This window comes from Anastrepha obliqua, chromosome 4, assembly GCF_027943255.1.
Source record: "Anastrepha obliqua isolate idAnaObli1 chromosome 4, idAnaObli1_1.0, whole genome shotgun sequence".
NCBI classification, from domain to species: Eukaryota; Metazoa; Arthropoda; class Insecta; order Diptera; family Tephritidae; genus Anastrepha; species Anastrepha obliqua.
Window position 1 is genome coordinate 87,089,769 of NC_072895.1, and position 20,695 is coordinate 87,110,463.

At 39.9% G+C, this 20,695-nt stretch overlaps 1 protein-coding gene across 2 annotated transcripts in view; it reads right to left on the reverse strand.

The window, feature by feature from the left end:
• Positions 1-8,856, reverse strand: part of LOC129246381 (protein charlatan) — a 78,505-nt gene extending 69,649 nt beyond the window's left edge. The window contains exons 1-2 of one of the 2 annotated variants that reach the window (XM_054885154.1): positions 8,771-8,786; positions 8,173-8,279 (exon numbers count right to left, since the gene is read on the reverse strand). The gene's annotated coding sequence lies outside the window, so the exon portion shown is untranslated. Of the gene's footprint in view, positions 1-8,172 lie in introns of both variants that reach the window. The other variant, XM_054885152.1, reaches the window with a different exon arrangement.
• Positions 8,857-20,695: the final 11,839 nt, after the last annotated feature.

Consider the following 20,695-nt stretch of genomic DNA (forward strand, 5'->3'; position numbering starts at 1 on the left):
TTCCAACTGGCGCCGGTTAGCACGAGAAAGAAACGACTGGCGCGCTTTATTAAACTCGGTCAAAATCGCGTAAGCGGTTATCGCGCCAATTAAGAAGAAGAAGAATTGGTGACTAGGCCAATTTGCAATTGAGAGAATTGAACGTGTACAGGTGTTTCCTAAATATGCTTTCAGGTCGTTAAAATTCTTAAATTCTATCCCTTTCTATAATTGCCGTTTGATTTAAATTAACTAAAATCTCTGGAGAGTAGAAGGTCTGCACTCTCACTGTTTTTTGTTTTTAGTATAATTAAAGGAGAAATCGATTGTTCATCCCTATTAGGGAGCATTCATTTTCATATCCCTACTAGATCTTACGCAATAATTTACATTTCATCTTAAATTCCTTAACACGAATTATGCACGTAATTCTCCTATTGTCTGCGCTCTAAGCGAATTCAATGAGATCTCGAGTTCTTTGACTTTTCGGTGTCAAATAATGAATTTTATATTTCTAAACCCTTTTTTTAATTTATTTAATAATTATATGTAGCAATTTTTAGCTCTTATTAACCCTAACTGGTCTGTACAAACTGTATTTTTTTACCCTTGAATTAACCGCTTACGCGCTTTTGGCCGAGTTTAACAAAGCGCGCAAGTCGTTTCTTTGTCATGCTAATCGGCACCAGTTTGACGCACCAAATGAAGCCAATTCCTTGACCACTTGATCTTTCCAACGCAGAAGAGGCTTTCCTCTTCCGTTAAAGGTCCAAAAATCTTCCGCAGAATCTTTCTCTCAAACACTGCAAGCGACGCTTCATCGGACGTTGTCATCATCCAAGCTTATGCACCATACATTTCTTTTGATATTGTTGACAATTTTATACAAATTTTAGAGCTTGAATTCATAAGGTTTTTGTTATACAATGAGCTGTAATTTTACAAAAAATTAACGAAAAAAATTGTCTGCATGAAAAATAACGCAAATATGGTGAAATGATGAAATGACTTAATTATGTGACCATAAGAGTATTTAGTAGTCTGTCATTGAAGAACCAATAGTCATAACTCAGGGCACTAAAATCAAGCGTCACCGTTCGTTTGATAGCAGTAAAAAGTAGTCGAGAAAAAATTAACTTGCTTGCGGTTTCAAGATTGTGAGGAAAAAATTTGGCAATCTCTGCTTAATGCAATCAGTAAGCGAGACCCCTACCAGAAGTTGAAAACAGTTGCAACTGCAATAGATAGCAGCTACGTAGTTCCCCTTATGATGCTTTTTGAAAAATGTATTTAAAAATAATTGATTACAAATACACTCCACCCAGAGAAAAGCCAATTTATCATTTCTAAAATCATTCAAGAAAAATGTATTCCAGTTTTTCTTAACTACCTCACTCTGACTCACTGGCCCATTGAAAGTGTACTATTTAGTTATGGAAATTCCATAATACCCGTAGAAAAACTTGTAGTGCAAATCACCTTACTCAGTGAAATTGAAAGTCATTACGGCGACAGAAGCGATGCAAAACGTCAAGAGAAGTGGTTGGACCGGCAACGAAACAACCAATTCATATACTCGCGGTAGCTGCTCTCCAGCACTTTCGTCATCAATAGCGTGCATACGTAAGTATGTATGTGTGTATGTATGGCGTACGTACGTATGAGGTCCAATGATCAAAGTCACAACACAGTTTGAGTATAAAACTAGTTAGTGAATGATCGGCAATAATATGAGTATCACGAACGATAACAACAACAACAAAAACAGTAACAATGATGATTGCAGCATCTGAACATAAAGAGAGTTCCCCGTTCATCCTCAATCGATTGCAGTTGGCTGCGCAGTGAACATTAGTACGAGTAGGCATCGAATGCGTCAGAACCGGTTTCACAAGCTCATGAGATTCACCTGAGGGGATTACACCATCTACTCCACTTCACCTTCGCTCCAATCACAACAATTTGGGCAGGAAAATCGTAACGAATAAATATGGAATTTATTGTTGTAGCGATATTCTTGAATGCCCGTCTAGCCGACTGGGGGACGGGGCTACGTGCGTGCGTGCAATAAGCGATCAGCGATCAGTAGTGAGCAATGGTAAATATTCGAGTTTGTGGCGCTCGATTGACGATTTGCTGGTGTGGAATGTTTGTGTGTTTGAGTGTATGTTAGTATGCATGTACATGCATGTATGTATGCGTTTTTGTATTACACTGGCAGTGCTTGCCTTGTGTTTCGTCTGGCCGGACCATGTCCAAGTGGTGTGCCAAATGGCTTGACAGGAGTGTGTAACAGTGATATAATGCCGTGGTGTAGCACAAGAAGGTCAATACAGATTTACTACCAATGTTTACTCTTCTTGCAGCTTTTATTGGTTTTATTTTTATTTTTTGTGTTTTATGTTTTTTTTTTGTTTGTTGGGAAACCTGTTGAGTGAGTTGAAAATTGAAATTAGGTTGTGAGATTCGAGGAGTGCATCGATAATGATGGGGAAAACAAGCTTGCTGTGAATGTCCAGTGAGTCAGTAGGGCTTCCTTGAAAGCGGATGTGCTGTTATGATTTTGGTGTGAGTGTGTGTGTGTGTGTGATGCAGTTATGTGAACTGAAATTGAGTGGCATACATACATATTTACATGCATACATAAATTCATTCATGATTATTTTCGCAGTGAATCGAAGGAATGTTGCACATTTTTATTAAGCCTTGGCATAGGTTTGGTATTGGCTCCACTGTTGAGAAGTAGATTCGGTATTTAGAAGTAGCTCTGATTTCTATTTTACTTTTTATAAATTTTCTTTGAGAAAATGAGTTGACAGTTGACCTTATTTAATCGTCATGTATCAGATTGATATAAATAAAGATAAAGTTATGTTTAAACAAAAAAAATAAACAATTTTACTATTATTTATAAACACATTTATGATTTTATTAAAAATGTAAAACACTATTCAATTCAAAACATATTAAAGCAAAAATCAGAAAAAGTGTAAATGCCGAAGAAGGATTAATGGTTCGTTATATCATTTTTGAGAAAAGGGTTCAAAGAGCCAACATTGCACTGCATGCAAAAAAAGGTCGAAATCAAATGGGGATGAATACCCTAGTCAACTTGCCGGCTGTAAATCTGGTAGGAAACACGTGGCCTCCGCTTTAGCGCTTAGACTTAATAGTATGGCGCTATGGAAGACCCCGGCGGTTCTGCCACGCTTCTATGCTACTTACTATGAGTAGTTATAACCAGGACATCGACTACCCTTTCCCTAAACCTACTTTCAACCGGCTCTTCAAGACTAATATCCCGTCAAGAAGAAAGTGGCAAACTTAAAGACCTTGGAGAAGAGGTGAAATAAATTTCTACACGGATGAATCCAAGCTGGAAAATAAAGTAGGCTATGTATGTAGTTTTTTTTAAGTCTACCAGAAGCCTTAGCCATAAAGGAGGCAACTGTGCACCTTAACACACACACCGTAACAAAAACTACAATAAATATCTTCGCGGACAGCCAGAAAGCCATCAAATCAATGGAGGAAGAAAAGACCAGAGATGGTTTGCTAAGTTGGCCACGAAAGAGGAACATCTGAAGAATTGAATAACAAATTTATTGGAGCACATGCCCTAGTGATAGTAGCATTGACATTTTACTTAGATCCGCTGAAGCAAATATTTTTCCAACTGTTGGGGATTCATGAAAGGGATATTAAGCTTTAGTTAGGCAGCCAGGTCTTGTCAGACTTTTTCGACTTTAGCTTCCTAAAATTTAATTTTCCATCCTTTAAAAAGGATCCTCGAACAGGACGAAAAAATACCAGACCTGGGTGCCCAACCGAGGGTTTTAAAAGAGGTGGCTAACAGGAAGTTAACTTTAATTTTATTAAGAAGAGGTTGTACAAGGTGAAGTCCAAAATAAACAAGACTGAGCTAAAATAGAAACGACAGGAGCTTTGTTCCGATAACTTCGAGTTTATTTATTCAAAATAGTCCCCTTCGGCCCCGATACACTGTTTTGCGCGATCTAAAAGCTTTTCAGCATGTCGGTACAAACCTTTTACATGACATCTACGGACGCAAAACGGTTTCCTTTCATGGCCAAATGCAATTTTCCGAATAGGTGGAAGTCACAGGGAGCCACATCAGGTGAATACCGTGAGTGATTGATGATTAAAATGCGATTTCTAGTCAGAAAATCATTCACAAGAGTGGAACTAAGAGATGGTGTATTATCTTGCAATAAGCGCCAGCTTCCTCCTACGCGGTATTCAGGGCGACGCATTGCATTGACGGTTTGGCCCACTGGCACGAACTCCTTGGGGACAATTCCCTTGGAATCGCAAAAACAAATGAGCGCCGACTTGATTTTTGACTTCTTCAAACGCGATTTTTTGGGTGGTGGCTCGTCTGGGATCATCCATTCCGCACTTTGACGCTTAGTTTCAGGTTCATGTTGGAAACACCACGTTTTATCACCAGTTACAATGTTGTAAAGGAAGTTCTCGTCTTTTCTCACCTCTTTAATGAGGTCTTTCGAATGTTGAATTCTGAACCATTTGTGGTCCTTAGTTACCTTGTGCGGAATGAAAAGTGCACACACCTTTCGTAAGCCCAAATGATCAGTTAAAATGTGATAAACCGATGTTTTGGAGATATTCAACTGCGCTTCCATGAATTTCAACGATGATTTCGGTTCATTTTTGATAAATTTACGAACAATTTCGATGGAGTTTTCGGTGATTACTGATTTTGAGGCCATGTTCATCGCCATTTGTGTCCTCACAACCATCTCTGAAACGTGTAAACCACTCATGAACTCTGGCACCAGATAGACAACCATCGCAATAAACTTTTTTCATTTCAAATGTGACACTTTAGACGCAAAAACTTCGCTTCCACTGAACCGAATGTCACCAAGCTTTCGCTGGAAGTCAACTAGGGATGTAACTTCCAACGCACTAACTCATTAAAAAGTCTTGTTCATTTTGGACTTCACCTTGTATAACATTTTCACTTACGGGCTTTATTTTTTTTTCTTTCAGTGAGTTGAAAAATTCATCCCGCCCGAGAGATGGAATTAACTCCTGGAAATTTTAGTGTGAGGCGAACGTATTAGGATTGCCGACGTGGATTGTCGAGATCAGAGTGCATTGATTGACTGACTTGGACTGACGGCACTTAGCCAATGCGAAACGCTGGTACAACGACTTCTAACGTGGTCGTTGTTCGTTGCAGGACAAATTTGGGGAAGGCCTTCCATAAACGGTTGTTGAACAGGAAACATATCATGTTAAGAAATTCAGACGGGGTGTTTGAAAGCATGTCTATGACATCGTTACAGGTGACGAATCTTTGATTCATGCGCATGAACCGGAAACTAAATAGCAATTAAATAGTATGGATGGTCTAAGACGAGGTTAATCCAACAAAAGTTTTTCGCGGAAGAAACACGTCAAAGCACATCGTCACCTGTTTTTTTAGAAAATCTTTTAATGCGGCAACTGTACCACTAGAGAAACTAAAACACTCTATTCTACCATTTGTTTGTCAAAAGATTTCGGAGAATTAAGGAAAACCAACCGCCGAAGACGAATCATCCTTCACCAAGGCAATGCGAGCTCTCACGTATTGGCTCACACAAGAGAATTTCTGAGCACTAAAAAGATCGAAGTAATGGTTTATCCACTTTGCAGCTCTGATTTGGCACCTAATGAGTTTTTTTTGGTTCCCGAATATGAAAAATAAAATACGAGGTCAATGACTTTCAACGCCTGAAGCCTTTAAGCATTTTTGTTTGGAGTGGCAATAGTGCTTTGAGAATGGGTTGCAGCGAATTCAGAAGTGTATTGATTTCCAAGGAGAATATTTTGAAAAACAATCAAGCCATTTTCATTGCAAGTTTACTGAGTTTTCATTATTGGGCTCAAATTATAAAAGGTAACCCTCGTATTTGTTTTATTTTGTTTCGAAAAACAATGTTTTTGTTGAAGTTCACCTCCGTTCGGCAGCATATTTTTGGAAGAGCTTCGAATTCTATTTTAAAGTGCTTTAGCCATCAATTTAGTTTTTGAAAACTCAACCACCACCCGGCTGTAAGTGAGTTAATATGGGAAGTTGAAAATTCAGGTACATTGCGAGATCATCTTTTAACTCAATTATAAAGTGCCGAATTCTGCAAAGTATATTTTAGAACCTCAACCCTTTTTCGGCTGTGAGAGGGTTAATGTGAAATGTTGAAAATTTAAATAAATTAGGGATATATTTTTGAGCTTAATTATAAAGTGCCAAATTGCGCAAGATAAACTCCGAAAGCCCAACCTCCTTTCGGTCGTAAGAGGGTTAATGTGAAAAGCTGTACTATATAAATATTGGGCAATTATTGTTCATTTCAACTACTGAGTGTTTAATTCGTTAAATAAAATTTTCTAAGCTTAATTTTTTTTAAATGCTTAATTCCTCAAAATTAAATTTTGACAGCTCGACTATCTCTCGGCTATGAGTGGATTAAACTGAAAAATTGAAAATTTAGATACATTTTCAAGTACACAAAATCTTTGCACCAATACAAGCGCACATATGTACATACATATGTACAACCCCAATTTGGATTTGTGATTTTTCATTATTTCTGCGCATACGTACAAATTCTTCAATTAATGCGAGAGGGCAATTAGACTGCAGTGCGCCATCCACGAAGCAAAAAACGCTACCGCAAAAGTACAAAATTTAAAATCAAATCGTAAATACTAAACGCGCGCCATCTAGCGGCCACCTTAGAGTGAACAGAAGTGAAGTTCAAATCGAACAAAGCGAGCGGCGTATAATGAAAGAGAATTAAACGGTAAACAAAACAAACTCAAACCAGCTCAAACTACCAACTGAGCCGACTCACTCAGACGCGCTAAAGTGGCCGCAATAAATTCAACACGTTAGAGTGAGATGGCAAGAGTGGGCGCAAATTTGTAGAGCAAAACAAAAATTGGCAGAATTGTGGAAAGACGCGAGTGTGCGTGGAAGTGTGTGTGTGTTTATATGAAGAGATGGCGCATAAATAAAAACAGCAAAGAACAATGTGACAAAAGAGAAAGGAGAAAAGCAGCAGAAAGAGGAAGTGGATAAACAGCACATTGAGTAAATGCTAGAGCGAGTATGTTTGTGTGTGTGTGTGCGAGTATGTGTTGTTAAAAGTTCTCTGGTATGTGTGTCAAATGTCTGATTTGCTTTGTGGCTTTGTTGCTTTGCTGTTCCACTGCTTTGCCGAATGCAAAGGAATTGCATTGAAAAATTGTTATAGATAAAATTTATGACCGAAGGATAAGAGGCTAAACAAAGGCGCAAATAAGATATGGTTTGGTGTAGAGTTTTTCAAATGGAGGTGGATTAAAAATGCACATACGCACACGCCCACATACACAAACCCATACATTTTCAGGCTTGTGTTAGGGCGCCCAGTGCTGGCTGCCACTTCCGGCCATCATATGTGAGCCCACTTCTTGCGCAAATTCATGGTAGATACGCTCACACACATACACATATACATAAATGGTAGGAGTTGTGGCGTAAGCACATAAAAATAAAAGTAAATTAAGGGCTGAGCGAGTTGAGTAAAAATAATCAAACAAAAAAACCGTTAGACAGCCGACAGACAGTGCGCAGTGTGAGCGTAAATGGCAGCGTTCTGATGCAATTGCCTACTTGCCTGCCAGCCCTGAGCTGCCCGTCGCCTTCGAGCCCACCTTATTAAATGTGCTTACATACACGCATCCACATACATATGTATATGTATGTATGTAAGAATGTAACAGCAAAAGTCTATGGGAATGCTGCTGAGCGCAGCAGACGAAATAGCTGCGCAGCATTTGGCAGCCTAGTCGATTTGACGACGATTTATTTGCAGCTAAAGCCAACTAGCCAGCCTGCAGTGATGTTTTTCATTGGCGAAAAATCAATAAAAATGTTTGTATCATTTGCTTTTAAAATTTTTGTCAGATTATACCATGCACACACACACACACACACACACACACACATAAATGCATATGCATATACATCCATACATGTGTACATACATATATGAATACCGTAATGACTGTATAAGTAAATACAGATTGATGAAAATAGCTTGAATGCATTATTAGTTTGATTTTCTTAAAATGTGTAAATTAATATAAAATTCAAGTTTGCTCTTTTTTTCTACTCACCAACATCGCCAAAGACATGTTTGTGGCTTGTCGCCGTCCTCACACGCCTGTGAATTTTACACTTCAATAAATTCGTTACAATTCCTTTGCATTCGTCGTCGACGCTGCTGAAATTGTACGCACTTTAAAATTTATTTCATTCTGCTTTGCCAAACCAAGTGAAAAAATATGCAAACAAATCTTTTATTTACAAGTATTTAAGCCCGTTCGGCAGGTTACCACACTCGCCAGAAGCGTTGCGTCCCACCCAATGGCGTTTCTTTATCAGTATTTTTTCTTCGTTTGCTTTTTATTTTTTATTTTTCTTTTTTTTTGTGCACAACAATTTCTCACACTTTGCCTTAAAAATCGTTTTGTGTGGCACTGTCAGCGTCACCGACTCGCACTCAGACTCCAATATTATGTCGGACTCCGACGCCGTTACCGTTACCCGTCACTTTTGCCATTACACTACCAAAACCAAAGTAAGTGTTCCGTACTGTGCCGTGTGTTCCTCCTTTGAGTGAGCGGCGCTGCAATCTTCTCCACTGCCGTTAATAAAATATATTTTTCCTTATATTCACGCACACACACACACACTCATACATAGACCACATACAAGCACGGCCGTATGTCGCAAGCGTTGAGGAAAAAATGGCGTCTACTCTTCTACCTACGGGAAATCCGTTTGTGGCACGCTCTTAACGTTTAGCTTTTCTGGTGCTGCCACAGTTGCTGGCTGATGGCCGCCACAACACACACTGTCACATTTGGCCACCACATCATCGTCATAGTGATAGTAGCGTTAGAGTCGGCACTCAGTCACGACGAGGACGAGGTCGGCGGCGCCAACGAATTGTTGATTTTGTTGCTCCTCCACTCGCCGAGAACAACGCTCCTTTCAAACACCCACTCACACGTATACGCACACACACGCACAAAAAAACAAGCGCAGACGGCCGCACTCACTTCAAAGTATTTGCTGGTGTAAGTGTTTAGCTTGATGGTTGATTGTTGTTGGCTTTGTTGCTGTGTCTGTGTCTGCGTCTGCCGCTACGCGGCTGATGTTGCTGTAGCTAGCCGTCCCGTTATCCCGAGTGTTGTCATCAAATGCCAATTGAATAATAATTGCGATTGTCGCAGGGTAACGGTAAGTTTGTAACGGTTCTACTGCTTGCTGTTGCTATTCAAATATGGCGCTCACTCTCTCACACGAGCGCTCGCACACTTGCTCGGTGACGACAGCACTCTCCAAATGGCAGTATAGGCAGTTACACACGTACAGCCACACAGACATGGATTTGTGTTGGGTGAGACATTTTATTCGCAGCTCGTTTTCGCATAGAACTGTACTCGCACCTCGTCCCACCACCGCCCATCAACGCGCTGCTTTACCCCAACGCCGCTCACACTTCTCTACTACAGATGTATGCATGTATTTGCTTGGCATTGCGCCCGCGTCGTCGCACACCTAAAGCTGGCCTAAAGCCGTGGCAAAACCTGGCGAGGAAATTTAAGTGAGAGAGCTTCTAGCTTTTACTATCCACTTTCTCAACCCCCATTGTCTGCTGGTACTTACCTGTATGTATGTGGACATTCGTGTGTGTAGGTGCATAGGTGTAGCGTTGTACATGTATGCATCACCACCAGCAGCAGTAGCAGCAACAAGGCCAACAATAATAGTCAAAACAATAACAAAACACAAGAGAGTTTATTTTTGTACATTTAACAAATCGATAAATAATTTTAATTGTTGCATTGCATTTGTAAATTCACTTGCAGAGAGCAACAATCGTGTCTATTCGAGTAAGTGTGCATATGTGTTGGTGTGAGCTTGTGTTTGTGTGCGCTTCGATGATGGTAGAAATTAAATTTATAAAATTTAGTTTATACACTCGATTTATATCGCATCTGCAAAGGGATGGTTTATTTCAGAAGCCTTCAAAATCTTCAGTTGGTGTTAGATTATTTATAAATCTTTCTCCAAAAAATATACCTGGTTGTTGCTCGAATATTAGAGAAAGCTTCATGGCTGTTATTGAAAAAGTTCTCCAACAGTCCACTCTATCATTTACCGAAAAAAATCTCCAATTACCCAGTTCTAGTTCAAGTACTCGTTTCTTCATACCCAAATGTGGTCATATACCATTTTGTTCTTATTATTCTTACCAATTGAAACTGAATTTCACCGGAGTGTGTGGAAGTCCTCTTGCGACGAACAAAAACCCCAAAATTGTTTTAAATTTAAATAAGTTTCTCATTATGTCCGTCCTATTACATGGTGCAGAAGCTAGGGCGATGACAACAACTCGGATTGCTCGAGAGAAAGTTTCTGCGAAAGATTTATGGATCTTTGCGCGTTGGCGAGGCTGAATATTACAGGCGATAGAACGATGAGCTGTATGAGCCTTACGCCGATATAAATTTAATACAGAAGCAGCTACTCCGAGCACTAGGTCATTTCATACCATTGGATGCAAATGCTGCAAGCTTGAAAATATTAGACACATTACCTGCTGGTGATAGCAAAGCAAGGAAATACCTACTTTGCGCTGGAAAAATCAAGTTAAAAAGCGCTTGGCTTCTTCTTCTTCTTAATTTGCGCGTTAACCGCTTACGTGATTTTGGCCGAGTTTAACAAAGCGCGCCAGTCGTTTCTTTCTCGTGCTAACCGGCGCCAGTTGGGCACACCAAGTGAAGCCAAGTTCTTCTCCACCTGATCTTTCCTACGCAGAGGAGACCTTCCTCTTCCTCTGCTACCACCAGCTGATACCGCATTGAATACTTTCAGAGCCGGAGCGTTTGTATCCATTCGGACGACATGACCCACCCAACGACTACCCCGCTAATTCACAAGAAGAAGAAAAATACATTGCACTATTCAGCGGTCAAACGCGTATAGGTGTCTCTCGCCATTAGTGATTTTGGATTATACATTCAGTTCTTTTTAAAAATTCCATGGAAGTGGTACTTCAGCTCACATGTATCCCCTAAGGATTTCCCGGAAATCAGCCTTTCATCTTTCTTGCTGAAAACCCGCGAGAGACTGATTGAACTGCACATATTTGTAAGAAGCGAAATTTCTCGGGAGCGTTTGTTGCATACCCAACCTGCTTACTGTAAAGGCAGATCAGTGGCATCTACCCTGTATACAATTGTTAAAGATATTGAGGAGTCTCTATATCAGAAAGAACTCACAGTTGGCGCCTTCCTCGGCATTGAGGCGCCTTTTAATAACGCCCTTCCGGGGGCAATCACTAAATCTCTGGGCAAACTGACGGTTGGAGTCGACCTAACTAGGAGAGAGTTCAAAGGTCTGCACTCATAGGAATCAGTGAGATGTGTCGAACCACTCCTACTCTAGCGCTTAATATAATGTTAAATGTAGTACCTGTAGACATCGTGGGCAAAACTTCCGCTGCACGTACCGCAATCAGGCTGAGAGCTTCGGGCTTCAGGCTCACCTCACTAACGCACACTCAAGAAACTTATCCTTAGCAATTAATTAATACAAATTAATTACTCTTGCTCGATATGACCATCATTTGCTTTGACTATAGACTTGAGGGGGTCCAGAAACGAATCGCAAGCTGCCCGAATATGACTTGCAGGTATTTTGGCCCACTCGCGGGCAATGGCCTTAAGACTGGTGAATCTTTTCACTCGGCTCTTGCTGTCCAAAATATCCCAAAGAGAATAATCCAACGGAATCGCGTCTGCTGAATTTAAGAGCCATTGTGTGGACGTTATGACGTTCGGATCGTTGTTTTTTAGACATTCTTGGTTCACTCGAGTTTTGTAAGACGGTGCCGAGTCCTGTCCATGGTCTGCCACCAAAATGCTTCTCTGCCCACGGCTTCAACCTCCAGAATACTTTCCCGATAATATTTTGCATTTACCTTGACGCCAGACTCGATGAAAATGATTGGAGAACGCCCAACTGCCGTTACAGCGGCCCAAACCATTACTTGTGGCGGGTGCTGCCTCCTGCCAATCGATGACTTAAATTCTCGTATGAGCAGAAAACACAATGTTCGGAAATTTACCACTTTCGGCCTTCGCTCTCTCAAGTCTGACTTGTTGCTGCTTTAGTGTGAGATTATGCGCCTTTTCGATTTTATAAGGCTTAACTTTGAAATCATTTTTCAGTATGCAGCCGATGCTACGGTCAGATATTTTCAGTTATTTCGCCATTTGACTGGCACTTCGTCGGGGGTTTCGCTCAAGTCACTTCATCACTTTTTGAACCATTTCACGTGACGTTGCAGTCTTTTGATGACCTCCATGGAGTTTCGCGGTGCCACCAGTATCATTGTAATAAGCAATGGCTCGATAAACGAAAACTTTATTTACTTTAAAGTGCTCGAGCTCACGCTGGTTGTGATTTTCCAGCCAAATATAATGCAATCACACTATTGCGTTTGAAATGCATTACTGATTGTCTTTTTTCGCGTTTACTCTCGGCAAAATGCTTCCGCGCGCTTGTAAACAATACTCTGGACTGTCATTTAGCCAAATAAAAGACACCTGATGCCCGTACATCAGTTGCGTGAGCGGTCTGAAGTTGGTTATACTTCGAGTGCCTGACCCTGTAGGTGGACTTTCTGAACGTTGTACTTTTCTCAGTTCTTGTGCCTCTCCTTACATTTTGCAGCATTTTTGATGCTTGCCGCCAAAGGTACTTTGTATTGTGATGTCGTTAATGCTGTTGCTTCTGATTGTTTACGTCTGTAGCTGGCAGTCTGTTTCGCGTAATGAAATTTGTCATGGCTGCGCTACTTGTAACAGGTGGCGCTAAAGTAATCCTCCTATCAGAAAATGCTATACATTTTGCGATTGACCCCAAATGTCAGTTCTGTTTTGACATTTGCGTAGTAAACACATGCGAAATACACGTTAATAAACAATGTTACGCTACACTACTCCAGAGCGCGGAATATTGCTGACTATTTATTTGACCAATAATCGGTCGGTGACTTTGGCACAACGTGAATTTCGTCGCAGATTTCCTCGCCGTCCAACGCCTACTGGTGAAACACTGCGACGTTTAGCCGCTCGCCTCGAAAAGACTGGCACAACACGTGATGCTGCCAGGCGTGGCAGACCCCGGAGTAGCCGTTCTGCAGAGAATATTGCTGTTGTAGCCGAGGATGTCATGGAAGCGCCGTCGACATCGACCAGACGACGTGCCACGCAAATGGGTATCAGTCGACGGTCTTTACAGCGAATTTTGGCAGAAGATTTGAAGATGTTTCCGTATAAAGTCCAGACGGTGCATCAGCTGTTAGCTGCTGACCGCCAATCGCGTCTAACATACGCTCAAGCCATCCTTAATCACCACCAAGAGGAAGATGATATTTCATCAAAAATAATCATGAGTGATGAGGCCCATTTCCATCTTAGCGGGTACGTAAATAAGCAAAATTTACGCTTCTGGGGCACAGAAAATCCGCGTATAACCCACGAAGAGCCATTACACCCGCTCAAAGTCACTGTATGGTGTGCTGTTTTCGCTGGAGGAGTCATCGGACCTTTTTTGTCTTCGAAGACGTCGCGGGCTAAACGGTTACTGTGAATGGTGAGCGCTACAGAGCAATGATCAACAAGTTCTTTTTGCAGCAACTTGATGAATTGGGATTGGAAAACATGTGGTTCCAACAGGACGGTGCAACGGCACACACTGCACGTGCCTCAACTGATATGCTGAAGGATGCATTTCCCGGGCGCCAAATCTCCAGTTTTGGCGATTTGCACTGGCCAGCAAGATCGCCTGATTTGACCGCTCCAGACTTCTTTTTGTGGGGCTTTTTGAAGTCGCGGGCTTATGTCAACAAGCCTCAGACTCTTGCAGCTCTTAAAGGCAATGTCCGTCAAGAATGTGGGGACCTATCGCCGGAAGTTTTGGCCATAGTGATGGAAAATGCCATAAAAAGGGCTCAAATGGCAATCAACTGGCATCAACCATTTACATGACATCATATTCTCGACTTGATGTAAAAAAAATTAAAAGACCAAACAAAAATAATCCACAAGAAGAATCAAAGTTTTTCATTTTTTTTTTAATTACAACCAAAAAACATCGCAAGGCTACTTTTGCGCCACCTTGTACTTGCAATTGGTTCTTCTGAAATGTTTTCTTCTCTGCATTTCGTATCTTCCAACTGACTTTCGTGATTTTGAGATATAAAATCATTTTCTTGGAAAACGTTTTTATCAAGTGGATAAATACCAGTGCATATAAACTCATTTATTGCTATTTGAGCCGTTTGGATTTTTAGGTAAGCTTTAGCAAAAAGTTCGGACCTATAACTACATGGAAAATATTGGGACTTATATAGGTACATCCGGATGTGTGACAATCAACAAATTTCTTCCATTCCATTATTTCATTACGGAAAATGAGTTCTCAATATTATTTCGCTTTATTTCGATCTACATCCCGGATAAATACCGTTATTCGTCCCAGTGCCGTGTCTAATAATGCATCAATTGCTTTATCACTGCGGGAAGCTCGATGTAACGTTACAAATGGAAATGCAAAAATTATGAAGAATCTTAAAAAATTTCTTAAATTATAATTAAACAGATTGACGGAACATCGGAATCAAGTATCTGCGTAAATTTCGGACTAATCCTTATTGAAAGCTCACACTGTAATATTTGCAACCGCACATTGATTGAAAACTAAGCATTAATGCCCCTCGCTGTTTTGCATCTTAAAAACTTTTACTATTGTACTCACGGAAAGGTCCTTGCATAGACATGCATAGTTAACAAAATATGCGGGTATATCACTTTAGCCCCCATATCACAATACCCCAACTTACGCTAGGCCTCTTCTATTCGCCATTTCCCCGCTCGCAAAATAACGAAAGCAACAACAATTATATATCGCCGCCAGCGAGTATGGCTATAGCTCATTAAGCGCACTGCCTTACTGACACATGCAATTTAAGGCAGCTCCCTTCCCGTGTTGCCAACATATGTTTATTTCTACCAGTTGCTTCATCTATTCGCCACTTGCGAGCTCTTGGCGAAAAGAAGACGCCCTCCAATATAAGTATAGTTTTCAACAATAAATATTTTTAATATACCTTTGAAATGAGATTTTTTTTTTTTCAATTTGAAACGTTTATTAACAAAAAATGGTTACAAATTTAATCTGCAAAATAATAGCCATCGCTAGCGAGACATTTTTCACATCTCTCCGGCAATTTGTGGATGCCGCGCCAAAAAAATTGGACGCAAACCAATCATCGAGCCATTTGTTGGCTTCTTCGTGAGAATTGAAGCGCTGCTCGGAAAGTGCGTGGCCCATCGATGCAAACAAATGATAATCGGAAGGCGCCAAGTCTGGTGAGTAAGCCGCATGCACCAGCGGTTCCCAATCGTACGCCTCCACCAATTCTCGGGTCGCTCTTGTTCGATGTGGCGGTGCATTGTCATCAAGAAAAATTACTTTGTGACGCCGATCGGCATATTCTGGGCGTTTTCGGTGTATCGCGCTGTTCAAATCGGCCAATTGTCGTAGGTAAAGTGCGCCGTCAACTGTTTCACCTGGTTTTAATAGCTCGCACCAACTCATACCACGCTGATCCCAGAAAACACACAGCATTGCCTTGCGGCCGAAGCGATTTAGTTTGGCCGTTGTTTTTGGCTTGTGGTCGGGTGGGCCATACGATCGTTTATTGATCGGGATTGGAGAAATACACCCATTTTTCATCACCCTTAACGATTCGATGCAAAAAAGACTTAATTTTGAACCGGGAGAGCAGCATTTCACAAGCGGTTTTTCGGTTCTCTTGCTGCCTTTCAGTCAGTTCATGTGGCACCCATCTTCCGGCCTTTAAAATCATGCCTATGTTTTTCAAACGTTTGGTAATGGTTTTTTGGGTCCCTCCCAACTGCTCTGCCATCATTTCTTGCGTTTGACCGTCATCTTCATCCAACAATGCTTGCAATTCGGTGGCCGGCCACGGTCCTCGTTCTCCACGCTAAAATCACCACTTCGGAATTTTTCAAACCACCTGGAGCACTGTGCTCTACTTAGAGCATGTCCACCATAAGGTTCTATAAGCATTTGATGAGCTTGAGAAGCGTTTTTCTTCAATTGATAATAGAAAATCAACAATCGCAAATCGTAATTTGAAGGCACGAAATTTGACATTTTTAAGAGCGACAAAAATGCATTGTTGTATGGAACGTAACAAACAATGAACTGAATATTGTTGACAGATGACAGACGAAAAAAAACAAGACATTTGGGAAGGTTTAAAAATACTCCTGGCGACATCTATGGACTAATGCTGAAAGCCTCATTTCATAGGTTGCATTAAAAATAAATTTACTTCCCTTCATATGCCCCAGAGTTAGATGATGTGTCTGTTGGACACTACTGTTCAGGTACGTTACAAAAGCATACTGGGTAGTTAAGGGTGAGCACTTGCTGAGATTTCAATACTGCTGAACCAAGTATGATAAATACCAAGCTCGCTCTTTAGGTATGGTGAAAACAAATTGAGCTCTTGCACACATTTATGTATGTATGTATCTTACTTTTTCGCTTCTATGCAACAGCAGGAATTTCTAAGAAATATCCGAAACCCATTGGTTTATTTTGAACTTTCCATAAGTTCATGCGCTTTCTCTGCAATAATTTTTTATTTCCTTTACATTTTTACATGTCGATAAGCACAGAAGTTCTCTTACATTCTCTCCCATGAAATTTGCAAATCTTTTACTATTGTGGTGTGAATCCCTCATTAGCCTGGTTCCTCTTCATTTCATCAACTATGATATTTATGCTGCCTATTCAGCGCCATCTACTGGGTTGTTTGTAAGAGGCTATACATATGTTTAGTACCGCTCCAGTGCAGCGTCATCTATGAATTGTTAGCTATAAATTCCGCACGTATAACAGCGACATCGGGTATGGCAGTGTGGTAATAAGGCCACCGTATGACGCCCTCTGCTGACTGATAGCTAAAAATGACTACCGGTGCATAGCTCCGCTAACAGTGTTGACAAATGGTAGAATTCCATTGAAGAATTCCAAATTGAAGAAGTAGTTCAAGGTGTGTGTTTTTTGGATTAGTGGAATGAAATTTCATATTGGCTTATATTTGTTTTAAAAGGCGATTTATATTACCCTTTTATTTTATTGCATGCTGGAATTCGACTTCTTTCTTGTGAAAAGTCTTTTAAGGTAGAATTCAATGTCGCAAATGAAATTTTGAAAGAATTTGTAAAGCTATTTGGGAATTTATATGGCGACTTTTTAATAAGCTTTAACGTACACAATTTGCTGCACTTACCAGACTGCGTAAAACAGTTTGGTTCTTTAGATAACTTTTCCGCCTATAAATATGAAAATTATATGCAGCATTTAAGAGAAACGATAAATAAACCAAATAAAATGTTGCAACAAATTTATTTTCGGACACTTGAACGCCAAACCGTACTTGCAGATCCCAACAAAAGTTCTAAGATAGGCGAGTTTAATATACATATGTACATAGATTTTAACAAAGAGAGGGATACGGGGCCGACAGAAGACTACATATACACCCCTCCCTTTCGTTGTTTACAAAGTACATACAAACACTTTGCTTAAAAATGTGTTTATGCAATTTCATTTGAAATCTTTTTCTAATCGACTTAACTAAAACAAATTCATTCTTTAACATAAAACAATAAAGTTATGCTAAAAAAAGAGGTTGTCTGTAAAGTCGGTTTACTGACGATAGTTTAACGTTTCAACGTCATAAGAAAATATTGATGGAATGGTTTCAATTTTCAAAACAAAATTTTTATTTTATTTGTTTGATAGATATTTTGTATGGATATAGAGGAGGAGGTAAATGGAATTGCAATGGAATAGGTCAAGTTACATTTACACAAACGTGCAAAATGACGAAACATTTATCAAATTTATGAAAGATATCTTCAATTTCGATTGTGCATCAGACGTTAATAAGTCAACAACACTAAGAGAAACCATCATCGATTTGCCTTTTTCAAGACACTTTACAATCGAAACACTCCCTTTCATTTCCTACTTTTTCTATCATCGTCCTATTCTCAACAGAGAAATGGTTCATTACCATGCACACAGGAAGAAGGCATATGCAAATACAAGTATGTGAATTTATATACAAATGCGCATATACATATATATATATATGCTCACTCAAGTAGGACAGAGCCAGATGTCGAACGTTGCCGAACGCGGGGGCCGATTGTGCTCTTTGTCGTTCGTTCCGCGCTCTCGCTTGCAGTTCAAGCACATTAGCTTACATTTGCTTGCGTACGGAATAGATTCGTATATTTGATATGTCCATATGACTTGTATGCATCTTTACATATAGATTTGTTCTTTTTGAAAATTGCGAGGAATTGCATATGTATATATGTTTATATACATATATTAGTATACAACATATCTTATAAGGTATATGGTAAATATTACCATACATTTTTTCCTTCATATATAATAAAAAAATTAATAATAATAACATTAAACAACAGGTATTATTAACAAACTTGGTTTTATTTTAAATTCTTCAAGTAAACCAAATTAATAATAATCAATAAGAAGGCATATGCAAATACAAATACGTGAATTTATATATGTACATATGCGCATATACATACATATATACGCTCACTTAAGTAGGAGAGAGCAAGATGTCGAACGTTGCCGTTCGTTTGCTTTGTCGTTCGTTCCGCGCTTTCGCTTGCAGTTCATTCAAGGTAAAGGCAATGAGCAAGGTAACGACACATTTTTTCGTGCGTGCAGCCGGCTAAATCGAATTATAAGACGTTATCACGTCAAAAACGCAAAAACAGCGTTGACAAAAGTGTACGTACAGAACCGGTTTCCTAGCTTGTGATAACGGTAAAATACCGATTGTCTATTTCTTTCCTTTTCTTATGTTTGTTGCTTTGCTAATATTGATTATAGTTGAAATTTGAATACTTAAGCATCTACAATGGCTCCTCGAAAAGAAATATTAGTTGACGCTAGAAATTTAGTTATTCTGCAGAGGAAAAAAAAAATCATGTGGCGAAATTTCAAAAATCTTAAACTAAAGTCGTGCAACAGTCCAGACCATTGTAAAAAACTTAAAAAATAGTGCTTCCACCGAAAATAAGCCTCGCAGTGGCCGCCCGAGCAAACTACATATGTATGTCGCAGAGACGGCAGCTTGATTCTAAAAGAAGTGGACAAAAATCCAAAAGTTTCTGCTCCGAAATTGGCCGAGGATATAGCAAGCTCATCCAACAAGTGTCTTCACCCAAGAACAATTCAAAGAGCTCTAAACAAAAACGGCTTTCATATTAGAACACCACGAAAAAAACCTCTTATTTCTGAAAAAACCGTAAGCTTCGCCTGGAGTTCGCCAAAGCACACAGGGAAAAGGGATGGATTTTTGGCAAAAAGTTTTGTTTACAGATGAGTCGAAGTTTAATATAATATAAAAAAAGAGTGGAGGAACTCTGGGTAGGGTTCTAGGGTTAATTTGGTAGTGGTACTCACGCACCAATCCATTCAGCTACGGCGGCCGCAAATTATAGGCAAACATTTAGAAACAAATGTCTTCAAAGCTTTCCTTTTAGCAAACTCTAATAACTATTTTGAAGAGCCGCTGCACTTCTCAACTGGTCTTGGCATTTTATTAAGTAGATGTAAATATAGATGACATTAGTTATAAATATTTTTGTATTCCATTTGAAGAAAAATATTTACTTATACCCATACTCTATCACCTTTTTAACAATTTTTTCAGATAATATTAAATGGATTCGGACCAGGATATATTCGATGAACTATGTTCAGAAGTGGGATTAAGCCAATGGAAAGAAAATGACGATGCAGTTTTATACACCTTTATTTGTGGTTTTATATACTCTTATTTTATTTCAGAAATAAAAATTCTAAAGCGTCAATTTGGGGTGGAATGTCTCCATGACGAGCGCCCTCCACCAAAACAGCCGCTCTTCCTAAAGATGTGTCGTCATCTAAAGGCAGACACGCGGCAATAATACTCGTAGCTGAATTAAACACTATCCAGAAATCCAAGCCAAATATTGGCAAAACTGTATAGCGTCGAGACCCGTCAACTGGGTGTTGCTGACCAAGTAGCTGAAATACGAGGTGCCATTTTAGATGCCGGAACGTGGTGAGGTGGAAGCGCAAAGTAAGCTGTTGCGCGAATGCAAAGTGCTGACAGCTAGGGTTCACCAGGCTGTTAGTAGCATCACTGGGGATGCGGAAAGCGAGCAGTCCATAGAACTAGCTTACGCCGACTCAATGGTAACAAAATAAAATGAGAGCTAGTATAGGGGTTTCCAATAGCAGGTGTTACAGGTGAATGAATTGCGCTATCGAGAGATGATTAACGATTTTTTATGGCCGGAATTGGATGGCGCTACGTGCCACACAAGCAACGAAACCATTGATCTTTTACGGGAAAAGTTTCCGGACCGTGTTATCTCTCGATGATCAAAATTGGTCACCGAGATCTTGTGATTTAACACCTTG